Below are 20,996 nucleotides of genomic sequence, written 5' to 3' on the forward strand. Positions count from 1 at the left end.
TGTTTTGTTTTTTTTTCATCTCATGAGATATGCTTAGAATGTCCCCAAAATGTCTTAACAAATTCCTGGAAGTCAGATTTTTGTTTGAGCCCAGCAAAAAATGGAAAATATTGGGCAGATAAAAGCTCAGATCATTCCAGGGAGATGGGGGAAGAACTATATATTACTACCCTGGAAAGATGAAGAAGACAGAGTTACTGTGCACAAAGGGTCCCAGGACCCTCCCTACATCTGTATAAAGGGCCAAGGAGGCAATGAGCAAGGATTCAGTCTGAGGACTAAGCTGGAGCTGTAAGCTGAAGGGAGTGTGAAGCTTAACTCAGTCTTATGGAGGCAGATATGGCAGAGCAAATGAAGACCAGACCATTTCTCTTACAGAGAAGAAAGAATCACATAGGTTTACTTTGCTTGTGAAACAGGCTTCAGGAGTTACATGGTCTTTCACTCTTCTGCTACATGATGCACAACATTCATCTCTGGAAGAGAACACAACACAGCAACATCATTGAAGTCGGGGAGCTTCAACAAACACCAAATCTGCCAATACCTTAATCTTTAACTTTCCAGCCTCCAAAACTGTGAGAAATGAATTCACATTATATAGAGATAACACAGTCTTAGGTGTTTGGTTATGGCAGCCCAAAGAAACAAAGGCAAGTAGTGATGGGAAACAGAGGCACTACCCATTGCCCTGTAATCCTGATTCTGTTGCTTTACAACTGAAGAGTTCTCTACCCAGAGACTGTTGGTCAGTGTTCCCTCTGTCCTCCATTACTTCCTGTATGTGGCTTTCAGCATTCCCAGGAGCCATCTGTGTTCTGCGTCTAGACTGGGCAACTATTCTATGCTCTACTTTGTTCTCAGATCCCTGTCAAATAGCCACACCTCAGGACCTTACAATTCTTTGGAATGAAGAGTGTGTGTATGTGAGTGTGTGTGTATGTGTGTGTGTGTATGAGAGAGAGACAGACAGACAGACAGACAGAGACAGAGATACAGAGACACAGACAGGCAGAGAGAGAGTCATATATAACAATATTCACAAATCCCTCAGCTAATGTGGTATAGTATTTATATGCAACCTACTCACACATCTCATATAGTTTCAATCATATTTAGATTATTTATATTATATATTATGTTATATTTATTATTATAAATAGTGGGGTATGTGGATCACACATTAGCCTAGACTGTCTGCCAATGTGTGATCCACATACCTCAATCTTTAAACTTTCAGAAAGTCATTTGTGTGCACTTTGCCACTGTGACTAATAATGGTTAATATTAGATAAATGTTTATTCTCCATGTGCTACTCCAGGCCCACCTCAAAGCCAATTATTGAAATGTATGCATTTACCAATCTGTGCACTGAAGAATATGTGCATCCTTGGCTGTCTTAATAGGTGTTTCATGACAGAATTATTCATAGGTTAAATCTATTTAGAAAATCTGGAAAAGCTGGATAGTAAACAGAAAGAGGGTTTTAATATTGAATTTAGGAGCACTTTTAATATGTGAATGTGGTGGTATTGTGTTCCCCAAAATATTGTGCACCCTAATAAACTTATCTGGGGTCAGAGAACAGGACAGCCACAATATTAAATATAGAGGATAGGCAGTGGTAGCACACATCTTTAATCCTAGTATTCCAGAGGCAGAAATCCCTCTGGATCTCTGTGAGTTCAAGGCCACATTGGAAACAGCCAGGCATGGTGACACATGCCTTTAATCCCAAGAAGTGACCCTTTAATCCCAGGGAGTGATGGTAGAAGGCAGAAAGATACATAAGGCGTGAAGACCAGAAACTAGAAGCATTTGGCTGGTTAAGCCTTTAGGCTTTGAGCAGCACAGTTCAGCTGAGATCCATTTGGATGAGGACTCAGAAGCTTCCAGTCTGAGGAAACAGGATCAGCTGAGGAACTGGCAAGGCGAGGTAGCTATGGCTTGTTCTGCTTCTCTGATCTTTCAGCATTCACCCCAATAACTGGCTTCAGGTTTGATTTAATTAATAAGACCTTTTAAGATTCATGCTACATGTGAATGTATTAATGTATTAAATCCACAAAAGATTAGCATGTGTAATATTTCCTGTGTGACAATCATCACCACCTTGAAGACATAGCGCTCCACAGAACATAACTGAAGAAATGCTTCTTAGAAGCCTCAATCATATGATGGTGGTTTATGATGTATTAGACTCTGCTCTGTAGATCAATCTCTGGATTTCGTGCCTCCAAACATTTCCTCAACCATTTCTGAGATTCTGGGGTTAGTTCACACAGATCTTTCTGTCATAGCCATTTCTTTCCCAACCATTCCAATTCTTCACCCATGCCAATAGCAAGTGCTCCATGAGTCCCCAAACAGTTTCCTCTGTGTCTTCTGCACACTGCTTTCTCCACTTTCTCCTCTTTGTTACCAGCTGTCCCTTCAGTCTGCCCCACTCGTCACCTCCCTTTAACTCTTCATTTGCATTATTGGCATTTTCTGTGTCTACTGATGGATGTTTTCTGTGTTTCACCACTGAGTATAAGGTTTGTTGTATACAGCCTGTCTTCAGTTGAGAACATTCCTTCTATTTCTACATCTTCAGGGCTTTTACCAAGGTGTTGAGGGGCTGGGAGAGATGGCTCAGTGGTTAAGAGTACTGGCTGCTCTTCCAGAGGTTCAGTTCCCAGCATCCATATGGTAGCTCATAACTGTCTGTAACACCAGTTACAGGGTATCTAATGTACTCTTCTCGTTTCCTCAGGCACCACATGTGTGTGGTACACAGACATACATGGAGGCGAAACATCCGTATTCATAAAACAAAATTGCTCTTAAAAAAGAAAAAATGTTGAATTTTTCAAATAGTCACTTTTTGGGGGCTGTTGAGGTAATCGTGTGACTTCTATCTTTAAGCCTACTCAGGTCATACTACATATATATATATATATATATATATATATATATATATATATATATATATATATATATAAATTTACACACATTGAGCAAAACTTGCCTCCCTGGGATGGAACCAACCTGATCATGGTATACAAGTTTAACATGTTCCTGAATGTGGCTTACAAGAATTTTATTGAGAATTTTTGGCCACGTTCATCAGAGAAATTGTCTATCATTTTGTTGTTGTGGTTGTTTCCTTCTTTAATTTGGATATTAGGGTAATTCCTGCTCAATAGAATAAATTTGATAATATTCCTTCCCTTTCCATTTTGTAGACCAAAATATTAGCTCTTCCTTAAAGGTTTGGTATAATTCAGCAGTGAATCTATCTGGTTCTGAACTTTTCTTTATTGGGAGACATTTTATTACTGCTTCAATATCATTAATTGCTATGGATCTGCTAAAGTTGTTTATATCTTCTCAATATAATTAAGATAGGTCATATGTTCCTGAGAGTTTGTCCATTTCTTCTAGATTTTCCAGTTTCTAAGAATGCATTTGCTCAAAGTTTGCTTCCCTGATGCCTCTGGAACTCATTAGAATCTGTTGCAACATGCATCCCCACCCCTCAATTTTCTTAATTTGGGTCTTTTCTTTATTTCTTTTGGCTAGTTTGGAGATGGGTCTGTCAGTCTTACCTATAATTCAAGGGGATCCGATTTTTGTTCAACTGTTTCTGTACAGTATTCTTCAGTCTCTACTTCATTAGTTTCTGCCCTGATATACTCATAATTCTTGCCTCTTTCTACTTTCGCACTAGGTCAGTTCTTGCTTTTTTAAGACCTCGAGTTGTATTGTTAGTTTGTTTATTTTCTACTTCTGTTTGGTTTTGTTGTTGATGTAAGCACTCACAGATGTAAACTTTTCTATTAGAACTGCCTTAGCTGTATCCAAGCGTTCAGGTAAGCTGGTAGTTTATCTTTATGTTATTCTAGGAAATGTTTTATTTCCTCCCCAGTTTCATCTATGACTCATTGATCATTGAAGAGTCTACCTTTCAGTGTCCAATTATTTGTTTTGTTTCTACAGATTCTTTTGAAATTGATTTCTAGTTTATACTACTGTGATCTGATAAGATACAAGAAATAATTTTGATTCTTTTATATTTATGAAGACTTCCTTTGTTATTGTCCTGGTTAGTTTTATTGTCAACTTGACACAAGCTAAAATTATCAAGGAAGAACTTCAGTTAGGAAAATACCTTGATCAGATTGCCTGGAGACAAATCTGTAGGGCATTTTTGGTTGATGACTGATGTGAGAAGACTCAGTTGACTGGGGATGATGCAACTCCTGGACAGGTCCTGGGTTCTGCAAGAAAACAGGCTGAGAAAGCCATGGGGAGGAAGCCAGTAAACAATACCCCTCCATGGTCTCTGTATCAGCTCCTCCCTCCAGGTTCCTGCCTTGCTTGAGTTCCTGTCCTGACTTCTCTCAGTGACAAACTATTACCTGGAAATGGAAAACAAAATTAACCCTTTCCTCTCCAAGTTTCTTTTGATCATGGTCTTTGATATAGCAATAGAAAAGTAACAAATACAGTTGCCATGAATTGCTTTAATTTGTTCTTATCTTGAAATGGTCCTATTTCTATGTAAGTTTTAAAAAATAGATTTAGTCGGGCCGGGCGGTGGTGGCGCACGCCTTTAATCCCAGCACTCGGGAGGCAGAGACAGGCGGATTTCTGTGAGTTCGAGGCCAGCCTGGGCTACCAAGTGAGTCCCAGGAAAGGCGCAAAGCTACACAGAGAAACCCTGTCTCAAAAAACCCAAAAAAAAAAAAAATAGATTTAGTGGATATACCAGTCTCTGCCAGCAATTATTTACCTTTAGGACTTAAACTACATCTCTTGTGTTTTCTTGACTTTTAGAATTTCTGGTGAGAGATCTATTTTTATTTGCATGCATTTGCCTTTGTAGGTGACTAGGTCTCTTCCCTTACAGCATTTAATATTGTTTCCTTGATTGGTATATTTGATATGTTAATTACAATATACTGTGGTAAGGATTTTCTTTGGTTGTGCCTATTTGGGGATCTAATATTTTTAGATTTATTTATGAGTATGAGTATTTTGTCTGCATACACATAAATGTGTGTGTGTGTGTGTGTGTGTGTGTGTGTGTGTGTGTGTGTGTGTGCTTGGTTCATATGGAGGCCAGTGGAGTGTATCAGATCCCCTGGAAATTGAGTTATAGATGGTTGTAAGCAATTATATGGGTGCTGAGAACTGAACCCAAGGTCTTCTGTAACAGCAACAAGTCCTTTTAACTCGTGAGCCATCTCTCCTGTCCCCTGTTTGAGAATCTAAATGCTTCTTGTGTTTGGGTAGCCTTTTTCCTCTAGATTTGGGGGATTTGGGGGGACCTATAATTTCATCTACTAAATCTCTCTGTGCCTTTAGTCTTTATCTCAGCTCTTCCTTCTAGCCCATGGGTTGTTGGGTTTTATCTATTGATTATTGTAGAGTTTTTTGTGTTGTGATCACACTAATTTGTTTTTCCTTGTGATGCTTGAGTGTATTATTTCCTAAGCCTTTTTCTCCATCCCTGATATTTTTTCTCTCTGCTTGGTCAAGTCTATTAGTGATGCTTTCCTTTGTGTTTTTTATTTGATTCATTAACTTTTTCATTTTTAACATTTTTTTTCAAAAACCTCAATTTCCTTCTTGAATTGTTGCTGACTTTTTCATCCACAGTCCTGATTTTATCTTCAATTTTGCATTTTTCCCTGTGCTGTTGACTTTCTTCTGGAAGGCCTAGACTGAATTCATTAGCTTGTTTGTATGTTCTCTGAGATCATTCACCATGTTTATTTTAAGCTTCCATTCTTCATTCAGCATTTCATCTATGTCAGATAAAGCTACCTAGGTAAACAGAAGACACAGGGAAATGGAAAATCAGAAGAGGAACGTGATTAAATAAATGAAAAGAAAAAGAAGAGAAATTGAGGAATGTTATGGAGGGCAAAGCAAGGGGTGTGGGATTAGAAAAGAAAAAAGCTCCCCAATAATGAGAAAAGGTCAAAAACAAAATCAAGTGAATGTAAGAATGGAAATTTAAAAAAAGAAAAGTTCCCCATTCCGTTTTCATGTAACATGTTTTTCAGTATGATAATGTGATACAGTTTATCAGTGCAGCAATCAGAGGATGCTGTATTAATGATAGTCTCTGAAGGCTGATCAGGGCTGAAAACCCAAGGCTCAACTTTTATACTCCTGGCTTAGTAGAGCCTATGTTCAAGCTTGGTTCTCATAAACCTGCCATAGTGAGTTAGTGCAGCGATGAGGTGGTCCTGCACAGGGCAGCACTCTGACCAGGAGCTTGTGCCTTATGAGAATGCACTGCTTTGTCTGGAGATATTTGGGTCTGTTCTTCCCTTGCTTTAGTCTTTAAGTAACCCTTTATGAATGCAGTCCATCCGGAAAATACCCCTGGCATAGCATAGGTGTAGAAAACTTTTCTAAACTCTTCAGAACAGACCAGTATGTAGACAGATATGTGGGAATTTCTCACATGGAGAAAGGAAAGAACCCCCCAGCGGTGCTAAGAAGAGATGGATTCTGCGTGTGTGTAAAGTACTGAGTCCATCAGTAACCCTTGGTGTTATGGAGGGCGATGAGGCCAGAGGTGGGGTTAAGCTTTGCAAAGTGAAGGAGCCAGAGAAAGGCTCAGGGATTGACACTTTACTCCTGCAGGGATGAGAAGCCCGCAGAGCATGGAAGTCAGAGGCTCGCATGGTAAGTGTGCATTTTGGACAGCAAATCCGGTGGTGGTCTGAATGCACTGTGCTCCACCAAACAGGCAGGTGACAGGGAAACAGGCTAAGCTATTGCAATGGTCCTGGGGGTGGGGTGGGGTGGAGCAAATGGAAGTCTGAACTGTGGTAATTACAGACGGAGACAAAACGAAGAGACTTGGTGGTGTACTGGAACCAGCTTCTACCTCCAGAGCCAGCCTTAGATACTTAGGGAGTTAGTGAACCAGTTTTTACACCACTGGCAGTTCAGAATCAGCAGAGAAAATCAGTCACAGAAATTAGCAAATCTACCGAATTTTCTGTTTTTGGTTGTGAGCCTAGCCTTTAACGGCTGAGCCATCTCTCCAGCCCGAATTTTCTGTTTTTTAGAGAACCGGCCTACAAGCATACCGAAGAGAGACTTGACAGGACAGGATGCCAGCAGGAAAAAGCGGGTTCTGTGGGGACGGTGCCTTTCGCAACTGAGGAGTCCCCAGGGGAAAAAAAAAAAAAAAAAAAAAAAAAAAAAAAAAAAAAAAAAAAAAAAAACAAAGAATTGCGAGTTCACAATTAAATATAAATATTCCTGGAAGCCAGAAGCAGAAATGCATAGACTGTAAACCACATGAAAGCAACCCACTAAACATAATGTACATGTGCCCCCAACTCAGTTTCCCCTCTAAACCAGACACTAAAAATGCCCACAACCATTTCAATAGTGCATCACATGATGGGAAATACGTCAGAGAGGAGAAGCAGAAAGGAGCCGCAGTCCTAAGCCCAGCAGTTAAATGACTAATAATTTTACAGGAATGGATGACCATGTGAACTCCTGAGCACTGCAGCTCTCACAACCTGGGAAGGTTCTACACCACGAGGGTGGGAATCTGAAGCTGTGTCCGCTGCATAGCAGACTGGCCTCTGATGCGAGAGGAGCATTTCAATGACACTCAGGTTCAGGGGCCTTGGGTGCCTGGTTTAATCTCAGTTAATTTCTTAATGTGTCCTATCCTGATTCAAAATGCCTGGAAGAATGCCATGCTGTGATGGCAGAGTATGCCAGCCTTGAGTATGGTGGGGAGACCCCAGACATCACCCTGACTCCTGAGAGAAGCAAGCACCGTTCCTCCATCACTGTTCATGGTTAAACCTGTGGTCTGTTAGCCCTGACCTAACACCTCAGGACCATCTTCAAAATACACCAACTTGCTTATGTGGCTCTCTCTACAAGCTGTCTGGTCCCTGCTGCGAGGCTGCTGGACGATGTCACTGTGGAGGAAGGTGAAATGTGGCTGGCGCAGGCCAGAATAATTCATTCCAGACACATGGGTAATGGGGGGAAACAGGTGCAAACAATTGAACCAGCTGTCAGCAAGCTGTGGGGATCACTTTTGATATCTTAATCGTCAGCCGATCAGCGCGCCATGTTGGCAACCTGGCTGTCATAGCTCCCTGCACATCTGCAAGCCTTTTCCACTCTCTTCTGATGTCCGCGTGAGTCCTCGCAAAGACTGACATCAGGAGAAATGCAAATTGAGCATGATTGCTGTCGCTTCCGTTTTCCTGCCACGGAACCTGAGGGTTGACAAATGCCAATAATTGCTCATTTTTCACTACTGGTTGTCAGGTGCCACACAAGGCAAGAGCTGAGAGATCCCCAGGTCCCGTGAACATCCCCTTGGTGGGTTTAAGGGACCACATATGACGTCTCTGGTGCATATAGCAACTCGTTGCCACGCAGCTGGTGTGGGAAATTGGTCGGGGTTTTGTCGGTGTTTTCAATGTGTTTATCTCAGCCCCTTCATCTATAATAACACTACCCTCAGAATCCCTGGGAAAAGGCACCGTGAATGAATGTCTTCAGTCTCCTTTCCCTGTCAGGAAAATGTCACCACCGTAATTACCATGACATGTAATCATCCCTAAGATAGGGGTTGGGGATCAATGGCCTCATCTGCAGGCACCCACCATCTGAGATGCTTGGGTTGATAACCCTGTGGGGGTCAACAGGCTATATAGACTGCACACACAAAAGAACAAATGCATTGGAATGGGCCTTCAAAAACCCTGTCCCACGGCCTCTGCCCCAAAGACTGGACTCTGTGGAACTGCTGTCATGGAGAGCAGGGGCTGGAGCTCCTGTCCAGGACATGCATCAGGCAAAAGGCGAACGTCCTGCAGAGGACTCAACAGGAGACAAGGTGTGAATTCCCCAACTCTGTACTCGTTTGCATGGCATCTCTACCCGCTGCTTCTTTGCTTGTTGGTCTTTTGTTTTTATGTTTTATTGAAAGTAATTTTTCATACAGTGTATCTTAGTCATGGCTTGCCCTCCCACGTCATCTTACAGATCGTCTCCACCTCCCCGCCCACCCAACTCCCTGCTCTCTTTCTCTCTGTGCTTAGAATAGAGAGAGAGAGAGAGAGAGAGAGAGAGAGAGAGAGAGAGAGAGAGAGAAGAAAGGAAGGAAGGAGGAAAGAAGGAAGGATATGTGTACACACACAAAACTAAAAATAAAAACACAAAATTGGAAACCATAATATACAAGCAAAAGACTGTGGTGATATTTTGTTTGTACTTTAACAAATAAAGCTTACCTGAAGATCAGAGAGACAAAGGAGCACACCACAGCCACCTCTCACCTCACCAACTCCTCTGCTGAAAGGGGGAGATCCTTTCTCTATGAATCCTCAGACTGAATAGGATGAGATTCTGTCTCCACCTGCATTATATTCCTGTCTCCACCTCTTTAGCGCTGGGATTAAAGGTGTGAGTCTCCACCACCGCCAGGCTCTGTTTCTCTTTTAGACTGGTTCAATCTCATGTAGCCCAGGATGACCTTGAACTCCTAATTTTTCTGCTTCCTCCTCCCAAGTGCTGGGATTAAAGGTGGGTGCCACCACTGCCTGGCCTCTATGGTTAGCTAGTGTCTGGCTCTGCCCTCTGATCTCCAGGCAAATTTTATTAGGGCACAAAATATACCACCACCAAAGACCAGTAAGGTTAAAAAATGCCTAAACAAAGCAATATGAGGCCAAAAAAATCCCCAAAAACACCATTGAATTTGTTTGTGTTGGCCATCTATGACTAGGCATAAGAGTGATTTGTATACCCAGTGAGAGTCCATGGGAGAAAACTAGCTTTTCCTTTGCAAGTGGTTGTCAACTGGATATAGCTTCTTGGTTAGGGATGGGAGCTCGTGTTCTCTTCCTCCTCTCAGGGCCGAGATCTGGCTTGGACATGTGCAGGCCCTGTGCATGTTCATACGTGCGTCAGTTCTGGTGTGTCTGGAAGACCTGTTTCCACAGTGCCGTCCATCATCTCTGGCTCGTACAGTTCCTGCCTCCTCTTCCTTGTGGGTCACCGAGTCCTGAGGAGAGAAGTTTACGAAGACATCAGTTTAGATGTTTCAAGGACTCTCGCTCTCTGCACATTGTCCAGCGGTCTACCCACTGCTTCCGGGGCACTTCCTCTCTGCTCTAATTCTTCTTTCCTTCCTCTCCTCCTCCCGAGAACAAAAAGTTACAAAACCATGTTTTTACATTCTCCATATGACTGTGTATTTTCCATAAATATTATTCAGCATGTGATCTGGCTTCAGTCCTCCTAAACTTACACAGAAGGTCCTAATCCTTTGGGATTTGAAGGGAAGCTGTTACCTGTTGTTTGTACAAATATGAAGGTTCTGTTGAACTGTCAGACGAAAATCTGCCTAATGTCTACTTTACACTTTCTGAAGATACATTAAATAGCTTAGTCCTTCTTTGTCCACTGTCACTTCTAAAAATACAAACACACAAACTCAACCGTGAGCATCTATGATAAAAATTTAAATAACAAAACAATAGTAAACCTTATTGATAAAGAAAAACAAGCTTGATATTGAATTAATCAAAGACAGAAAGGGGAAGCACATAAATGCAGGGAGCAGGAACATCCTCAGTCCGATGCAGGGAGCAGGAACATCCCTCAGTCTGATGCAGGGAGCAGGACCATCCCTCAATCTGATACAGGGAGCAGGAATATCCCTCAGTCTGATGCAGGGAGTAGGAACATCCCTCAGTCTGATGCAGGGAGCAGGACCACCCCTCAATCTGATACAGGGAGCAGGAATATCCCTCAGTCTGATGCAGGGAGTAGGAACATCCCTCAGTCTGATGCAGGGAGCAGGACCACCCCTCAGTCTGATGCAGGGAGCAGGACCACCCCTCAGTCTGATGCAGGGAGCAGGACCACCCCTCAGTCTGATGCAGGGAGCAGGACCACCCCTCAGTCTGATGCAGGGAGCAGGACCACCCCTCAGTCTGATGCAGGGAGCAGGACCACCCCTCAATCTGATGCAGGGAACAGGACCACCCCTCAGTCTGATACAGGGAGCAGGAACATCCCTCAGTCTGATATGGGGAGCAGGAACATCCCTCAGTCTGATACAGGGAGCAGGAACATCCCTCAGTCTGATGCAGGGAGTAGGAACATCCCTCAGTCTGATGCAGGGAGCAGGAACATCCCTCAGTCTGATGAACCAGCCTCAGCTCCCTTCATCAAGATGTCATTAGAGTTTGCTGCATAAACAGCAAATGCCAGAGTGGAGGTATTCATGACAACATCCAAGAAACAAGGAAGGGGTTTCAGCTTTCTCAACCTCTGGAGTTCAGGACTCTCAGGAGCTTGCATGGACAGTGGTATTCAGCAAGCTTCATTTTCCCAGAATGGCAGTTGCTTGCCATTAGCCTAGTTGACTGGCAAAGGGACTTCTCAACAGCCAGTATATTTTGTTTCTGTTGCTCCTTTTACATCCTTCAATTTCTGAACTTCATTGTTAAGTCTATGAGCTTCTAGATAATAAATCCAGTGCAATTAGTGTATTTATTAAATAAGTGACATTTCTCTTGACGATTGGATATATGGGAAGAGGAGTTGCCATGGAGTGGAATGCTTTGTTGACTCACAGTAGCACACAGCCTGGCTGGCCATGAGGGAGCTCAACAAGGTGATATGGCTTATCAGGTTATCCAACATCGTGGTCACATGGTTTGGCTCTTTTATGTCTATTCATCAGCATTATTTAAGCGATGATTCTTCTTTAACATTTCTACTTATGTACTTGTATTAAGAGAGGACAAGATTCACTTTATAAGATGATTTTTGTCATAGTTACCTAAGCAGCTTGTGTCCCATGTTTGTGCAAGTACATGTGTGCAGACGTGCATGAACATTCATGTGTATGTGAGGATGGGGGTCAGCCTCAGGTATCATTCCTCAAGCACCATCCCTCTTACTTTTTTTAGACAAGGTCTCTAACTGGCCAGGAGCTCAGCAACAGGTATCCACCTGCCTCTGCCTCCCCGGTGCTGGCATAATGGCACACACCACAGCTAGTGTTCACATGGTCCTAGGGGATGCACTGGTTCATCACACCTGTGCAGCAAACACCTCATCTGCTGAACCATCACCCCAGCCTCCCAAACAGCTTCTTAACTACAAAGTTAATATTCATGGGCTATAGAGGGAGGGCGGAATCATAGTGTGCAGAAATTCAGTGTGGAAATCTGCAGTCCCATGCTTCATCTCATAATTGCTGGTGAGAATCAAAAGAATCGTGTGCGCAGCTCTCTGGTATCCAAAATACCAGATGCGCAGGCCATATGTGTCCCACAAAAGGGGTTTATTAAGTTCATCTAAAATATATGCATACAGACACATTTGTTTTGACAGTTTCATGCTATATACAATATATTGTGGTTATATTCACCTCCACAATTACTCTCCAGTATCCTTCTTCCTTTCCCTCTGAACCCTGTGTTCTTCCCACCTAGTCCCCCGCTGACTACACCATTACAGAAAAAGACACCACCTCCTTCTCCTCCAGCAGCTATTAACACTTGTTAGCTCCTCAAGAAGGAAATGGCTTCATGGGCACCTCCTCTGTCCGTGATGGAAAGTGAGAAGGCCCAATCTTGTACAGGTATCCACAGCTTCTCTGGGTTCACGGCTACAGTGACCACAGCTCATCTGGATAGCAGTATTTCACAGCACTTTTTCCATTGTTAGGCTCTTGAATTCTTCCCACGCTCTCCTCTGTGAAGTTTGTTGGGCCTTGGTAGGATACGATATAGATGTAGATGGCTCTTCTGAGGCTGAGTGCTCACCAGTTACTCACTTTGCACTTTGACCAGAAGTGAGTCTCTGCATTAACCTTTACCCTCTGCTAAAGGGGGTTTCCCTCCCTTAGTCTGAGAGCTGCATGATTTTTTAAATTATTTTATTTTTTATGTATATGAGTGTGTGCATGAATATGTGCATCACGTGAGTGCAAGAGTCTGCAAAGGTTAGAAGTGAGCATCAGATGCCCTGGAACTGAAGTTCCAGTTGGGAAGCTGTAGGCCATCATATAGATGCTGGGAACTGAACCCTGGTTCTCTGAAAGGGCAGTGAACACACTTAACCTGAGCCATCTCTCCAGCCCCTAAACATAAATATTTCCATGGTAGACATACTCATTTTGGAAAACAGTGGCCAAGCCATAAGCTTTTGACCCATCTATAATGCTAGATATATTACCTCCCACGGAGTAGGGCTCCAATACCATCGTAAAGAAGCTGGTTATCCCCAAAACAGTCATGCCACCACTGCAGTAGTGGGTGTATCTTGCCTGGGAGGTTGGTATTAGAGCACTCATAATCTATAAAACTGGGGATGAGTTTCCTCCCCCAGCAGCCTCTATCACACCTTAGGGACTGTGAATACCAGGCAGCAGGGAGGACACTTCCAGCTGAATTCCATCTTGATTTCTTCGTGTCCTATAACCAAAGTGCATGGTGTCTTCAACAATAGACACATTTTCAATACAAATATAAAGGACATTAAAGAAAACTAGAAAATCTGAATGAAATGTGGACTTAATTTTAAAATACATAAGACTATTATGCTGGGCATAATGCTTCACACCTGTAATTCTTGAACTCGGGAGGCAGAGACAAAAGGATGACGCAAGTTCAAGCCTAGCCTGGTCCACAAAATAAGTGCCAGGTCAGGCAGAGTTACATACAGAAATCCTACCTTAAATAAATAACCTTTTCTTATAAGTTATTAATTGAACCAAAAAAAAAAGTAGCTACAGGGCTAGAAGCTTTGGTTTCTAACATTTAAAATTGCGTTTCTGATGTTAACATGTTTAGAGTTTTAATTTAAAAGATTAAGCGTATTTTAATAGAGACCCATATGAAGTGAATAATCAGGCTATTCCTATTCAGCCTGTGAGCCTGGAGATAGAAAGAACTGTGGTGTGTAAGGACAACGAGAAGGTACCCTTCCTGACACGCAGCAGAGGGTCAGTGAGTGACAAATCCAGGAAGTGTACAAAAAGTCCTCACTTTACTTTCTTAGATGACTTTCAACCTTTCCCTTCTTGTTTTTTTTTGTTTTTGTTTTTGTTGTGTTTTGTCTTGTTTGCTTCATTTCAAAATAATGGTAACGTCACTTTGAAACACAGATAAGTGACTAGAACTATACAGTACAATCGTGTCTTACTAAACAAACAAAACCTGAAGACGTCATATTTCATATCCACACTCCAAGAAGTTTAATAACCCACACTGTGTGTAAAAATATAGTAAAGTTTTGGTTATATTTTGTTTATTTATGTGTGTGTGTGTGTGTGTGTGTGTGTGTGCACCCACATGCACGCCATGGTGTGTATGTGAAGGTAAGAGGACAACCGTAGGAGCTGCTTCTCTCTTTCCACTCTGTGGGCCCTAGGGATTGAACTCGGGTCACCGGGCTTGGCAGCAATCACCTTTACCTGCTGAGCCATTTCTTGATTTTTTATGGGTGATCAAAGAATTGTTTCAATCTTTAATTTTTTATACTTTTATTTATTGGACAAAAAATCCTAACAACATTAGTATAGGTACATATTAATTTACTGTGGATATATATTATAATGATAAATTTTACATTTTCTTTTTTTAACTTTCTTTTTATTTATTCTGTGTGTCTTTCACATCATGCAACTTAATCCCATTTCTGTCCCTTTGCATCCACCCTCTGTCCCTGAAACCATCCCCCCACCCCACAAAATAAAATAAAATTTAAGAGGAAAAAAGGGAAAAAATTTAAAATCTTGTCATGGAAGCTGTAGTGTGACACAGAATCACGCAGTAAACCCTTTATATGGATATACCTTTACTTGCAAATATTCATTGCAAAGAGTCACTGATCTGGTTCAAGGCCTCTGGTTTCTACTACACTGTCGATTCTGGGCCCTCACTGGAACTATTCTTGGATATCCTGCTGTTGCCCTGTGTTGTGGAGATCATGCAGCTTTGGGTCTGCCAGTCAGGCCCCTTCACATGCTCTAGCAGATCATAGATGGGGTGGATATTAGGGCAGGCCAACTCATAATCCTGGTTCTGGGCCTGGACAGCTGCAGTGTTGGTCAACCTGCCAGTTCTTCCCTGTCCTCACCAGCAGGGTGAGCTCTCCAGCACTGCCCCAGCTAATCCACCCCTTGCAGCAGTGAGTGAGGGACGGACCCGTTCTCCTTCACACCCTCAGGATTGGCTCTCCTACACCATCAGGGCCAGCTCCACCACGTTGCCCAGGCAGGGTACAGGAGCCACTTTCCTGAGAGCTGCAGCTGGTGAGGGGCAGGGACAGCCCCTCTCCCCTGACCCCAAGGCCAGCTCCTCCCCTTGGCATCAATGGGCAGAGGGTTGTGTGTGTGTGGGAGGGGGGTATCTCTCCTCTGCCATGCTACCACATGGCAAATGAATAATGGGGACAGCCTCCCCCACACTCAGATAACATCATCGGGTCTGGGTCACCCACACCTCCCACAACAGGGCCAGCTCTGCTGTGCTGCCTAGACTAGGAGCAGGGCCTGCTTTCCTGAGTGCTGTAGCTGGTAAGGGGGAGGGTCAACTCTCCTGTCTGTTGCAAGGGGTAAGGGATGAGAGGTAAGGGGAGGTTATCTTTCCCCTGCCCATGCTGCACATGACAGATGAGTAATGAGGACAGCTCCCCCATGCTCACAACATCGGGGCTGTCTCACCCACACCTCCACCAACAGGGTTGGCTCTATTGTGTTGCCCAGGCAAGGTGCAGGGCCTGCTCTCCCACTCTTGTGACCTCAGGACCACTATCTTGGGGGGGGGGTGGGCAGGGCAGGGGGTGCATTTTCATGATCCAGTAAGTCTCACACTTCTCAACAGTTTTAAATTAAATTTTATCATTAATATAATATCCAACATTCACCAGGATATTCCACTCTGAGGAAAATAATTTTATGGGCTCAAACATATATAATATAAAAAATCAGGGGGCAAAAGAAAATACATAGCTTTTAAAATATTGTAACTTCCTAAAATTATGAAGGTGTAGGTAATCTTATGCTCTATAAAATATGCGTTGCCTCCTGAACATTACATAAAGCTTGCTGCTACCAGCTGACATTTTATAAGTATGTCAAAAGCTTCCAGAAGGAAATTAAGCCCACGGTATAAATCATCATTTCCTAAACTATTGCTTATGACTCCTGTTCACTCCAAAAATGTGTATCTTAAGTATAGTTATATAAAATATTCACACAAACCAAGCATTCACTGAAAATAAATAATGAGGAAATTAATCTTAAACAATTCTTTGGCATGCATATAATATTGCCATTTACTTTTTTGAAAAAAAAAGCTAATTTGCATGCTAATGAGATGAGTGTGTGTCTTAGTCTGTTTTCTATTGCTGTGAAGGGACACCATGACCACAGCAGCACTTAACAAAGAAGTCATCTAATTGGGGCTGGCTTACAGTTTCAGAGGTTTAGTCCATTTTCATCACAGTGGGGACCATGGCAGCATGCAGGCAGACATGGTGCTGAAGAAGTAGTTGAGAGTTCTATGCCTGGATCTGCAGGCAGCAGGAAGAGAGAGACACTGATATTGGCTTGAGCTTTTGAAACCCTAAACCTCACCCCCAATAACACACGTCCTCCGTCAAGGCCATCCTACCTCAACAAGGTCACACTGCCTAATCCCTCTCAAGTAGTGCCATACCCTAATGGCCAAGCATTATCAGCCTATAGGGGCCATTCTCATTCAAACAACCAAGGTATGCATGGTTTTTATATAAAGACTAAATCTTGCCTGAATATTTGATATTATAGGACATGAGAATCGTCAATGCTGTCCAGAGTTGATTGATATTGTAACAGGTCCCCAGATCTTAGTAGGTCCCCAGAATTTAGCACAAGTGACTCTGTGATGGGAATACCATTCAGACTATAGACAGTACCACCTGCCAAAACAAAAACAAAGACCTAGTCCATCGAAGTCCGTAGTTCTGAGAAAGTCTCTGAATGTACTAACCTTGCCTTTTGGCTTCTATAGTTCCACTTCTGGCTAACTACTGTTGTTAATTGAAGTATGTCAACCCAGTATATAGATTTTGTGTTCAGCTCACCCTGAGAAAGGCTTGAGGCTATACTGGGATTGCAATCACCCAGAGTAGTCACCAGCTGGCTAATAAAGACTTACTATTGGCTTAAATCTGTGTCCAAGCAGTCTTCTCTGGTGGGTACTCCACAACAATATTTTGGTTTTAAAATCATCAATAAGGAGAACATCACTTTACATCAATATTTAGTAGAAATATGCTTAGAACCATCTTGGAATTCAGCCCTCAAGCAAAAAATTCATCGGATAGATGTATATGGTTTTTTGCTTGTTTATTTGGTTGGTTGGTTTGGTTTTTGTTTGGTTTGGTTTTTGTTTTTGTTTGGGGTTTTTTTTTTTTTTAACTTCAAATAACTAACTCAAATGGTAATCTTTAAAAGCAAACATTCTAACTCAAAACAATGTAGGTTTACCCTGATTTGTGACATACATGATGAGGAATGATGGTAGGGGAAGATTAAAATTCTGATTTCCATAATTAAATTACTGTTTCTATATGTGGAGAAACTTTGTATGCATAGTAAAAGCACTGCAGATTATAGCATCCCACAGTCTTGAATCTAAGCCAAGATGTTCCAGGCAGTGTTCATCAGCTGTGCCACAGTGTCAGTGACAGTACAAAGTGCACAAGGTGTGTGAACCCAAGCTCAGTGAAGTCACATGATGTCGGAAACAACTGTGTTCAAGAGGCTGGGGTATAGATATGAACACGGTTTTGTAAGTCTCTAACACTGTAAAGCATTTGAATACCTCTAATAGCCCAAGACAAAAAAGATGGTTTGGAATGATCTTAGCATTTCCCTTTTCCCTTGCTTCTTCCTGATCCTGGACCTCACCCAGCGTCTCCAGCTTCTGCTATAGTTACTGTCCTCTCCGTGAGCACACTAAAGACATGGAGCACACAGCCTAGTGAGGAAGACGGCTGATCATCAAGAAACCACATACATAATTGAACACTCCATGACATATGATCACAGAACAGAAATGAGACATGAGGAAGTCCCACGTCCTGCACTGCTTACTCCTGGGAACCTGACTGGGACGCTGAGGGACTGAAGAAAAGACAGGCACAAAGACATACATTCCACAAAGCTGGGGTTGAGTGGGCTGAGTGAGCTATGAACTATGACACAGCAGCAGCTCCCTAACACCAATCTCAGCCCTCAGCCTGTGTACTAGGTACAGCACAGTTGGGGGGCGGGGGTAGCTAGTCTCAGGAGGAAGTCTCTGTAGGCCAGGAATCTCAGGCTGTAGACATCTGGGAGAAGAAAGCTACCGCTGCTTGTCTTTGTACACACTAGTCAACCATTCAGTCGTTCCTAAACACTGATATCTGCACACACCGTCAACATTCCTACTCAGACCAGGGGAAGGCTTTGCCATCTCTCTGAGACTCATCTCAGAGTGAAGACTTTGCCATTTCCTTGGGTCTGAGGCATTGGGTCCCCGACTTGGTTGTGTCTGTGTCAAACAATTACACACTCACTTCATCCACTCTTTACATGTTCACTCAAGGCTTCTTTAACTCCCCAACAAGGAAGAGTTCAGTAGGGCATCCACCCTTCCCAGTTGCCTAAACACTGCCATAAAATACCTGAGATCCCCACTCAGACCTAATGATCAACATTATTTTTCCTTCCTTGGTTCTTACACTTTTCCCACCCGTTCAGTGCATAGCACTTTGTCTTTTGCAGGTAAAAAGATTCCCTGCTACTAAAAGAACACCACAAACAGTTGCCCTAATATATGAATGACCAATAATAGGGAGAGAAAGGATCATCTGTTGGGAACTGAGACCAAGTTCTTTCAGATATTTGCTGTCTTACTGTCCTCTCCTCCCAGAAGACTTCAATGACATTTATTGTCTTCCTTCTCATCATATAAGAAAGCCAAGGTTCAGAATAGTTACGTAACTGACAAAAATAAAGCACATTTTCCTGACTCGAATATTTGTCTCTGTACCAGCCAAGCTCCCAGTGGAAAGGTGCAGTGATCTGTTTAGATGGCATCCTTAAAAACTCCTGATTTATCATAACCCAAGACCACATATGGTTGTCCACTCTGTGAGAATGCTCGGTCAGCCTTGAGGCTGAGTCTGCTCCCTGGTTAGAGTAATGTATACTCCATTAAGGAAGCCAGATGTTACCTGGACATCATTCAGTCTTGACTCCCAGAACCCAGTCCATGAGGCCTTGATACCCTCTAAGTGCTTCATTATGAAGCAGTCCCTCCCCAATATTCTCCTCTTCTCTGGGTGGTATTGATACAAGCGTCCTGCTGTTTGCACCTGCCATTGGTGCCTCACTCCATATTGGTCTCCCTTGACCTCAGGTTACATCCTGTAAAGTCTACCAACGCCTAAAACTCCCTGGCTAATCTGTGTATGTGATTGGTCATGACAAATCGTGGTCAAATCCAAAGGAAATTATGCAGATATGAAATGTAGGCATGGTGTAGAAAATTCTGAAGCAGAAGAATTCTCCATATGTATTTCAAATCTTACCCCAAGGGCAACTACAGATCACACCTGCATTTATGGATCTTTCTATAGCTCCTTAGATCATCCCACCTTTCTACTATAGTGAATAACTACCACTTATGATGCACTTACTAAATATATAGCTTTGTCCAGAGCGCACCGCTGGACTACCTTGTGTAATGCTAACAATAACCCTTTGAGTCAGTTCCCGTCTTATCCTCACAGGGAGACTCAAGCAGGGAAAACTAGTTTGCAGTGACTTGTAACTTCCTCATTATCACGCATGACTATATATTGATTAAAAGATTCAAAGAAGAGAGGAAAGGGTGACTACTAACGTAAAAAGGCAAGCCGGTGGTGAAGGTAGAAGCACAATGATATATGTTGCATACAGAATTCCTCCACAGAGGGGTGAGCTGCTCAGGGAGCAAAGCACAGTGGCACAAGCCTGACAACTTGAGTTCAACCCCAGGCTCCGTATGAAACCAGAAGGAGAGAGCTGACTCCAAAAAGCAGTCCCCTGACCTCCACATGTGTGTCATAGCCAAGTACACCAAACACTCAGTCATAAATGAATAGTCAAGGAGAGAAAACCGAACAATAAAACAGAGAAATTTGGACACAAATTACCTGAACAAGGCACTTTGCAATACAAGATATTCAAATGGCCAACAAACTTCCTTAGTCAGAAGAGAAATGGAAATCAAAGCCACAATGAGGCACCATGACATACCCACCAGATCCAAACAGGCAATCATAAGTCTTGACAAATATATACCACAGTTGGAACTCAAGTATGTTGCTGATAGAAAAATAAAATGTACCAACCACTTGAAAGAACTGTATCTACTTAAATACATTGAACATATGAATACACTATAAGAAGGAAATTCTATTTCTAGGTATATACTCAAGAAAACAGGTACATATGATCTCAAGATGTTTTTAAATGTTCACAACACAACAGCCCTAATTAGAAGTGTCTTCTATCAAAGGTATAATAAATTATAGTATATTGATAAAAGATAATCCTCTCAGCTATGGAAATTAAAAAAACTATTACAACATAGACAATTCTCGAGGCTGAATATAAGAAAGCAGGCACAGAAGAATACACGATCACATTCAAACTATATGACCCCATTGATCCAAGCCTCCACAACGGACAGAGTAAGTCATGGTATCCAATGCTTATGGAGGAGGGAGGCTGGTGACTGGGGAGGGAATTAAGCAGGACTTCTGGAGAGGGAAGCCACTAGTATTCTGTTTCTTCAACTGGATCATAATGATACAGGTGTGCTCACTTCATGACCATGTTCAAGCTATTTTACCTTTCCAGAAATGCAGAGAAAACCTTACTACACAAAGCTGTTATCTATCT

Source organism: Peromyscus eremicus, chromosome 2 (genome assembly GCF_949786415.1).
Source record: "Peromyscus eremicus chromosome 2, PerEre_H2_v1, whole genome shotgun sequence".
In the NCBI taxonomy this organism is placed as follows: Eukaryota; Metazoa; Chordata; class Mammalia; order Rodentia; family Cricetidae; genus Peromyscus; species Peromyscus eremicus.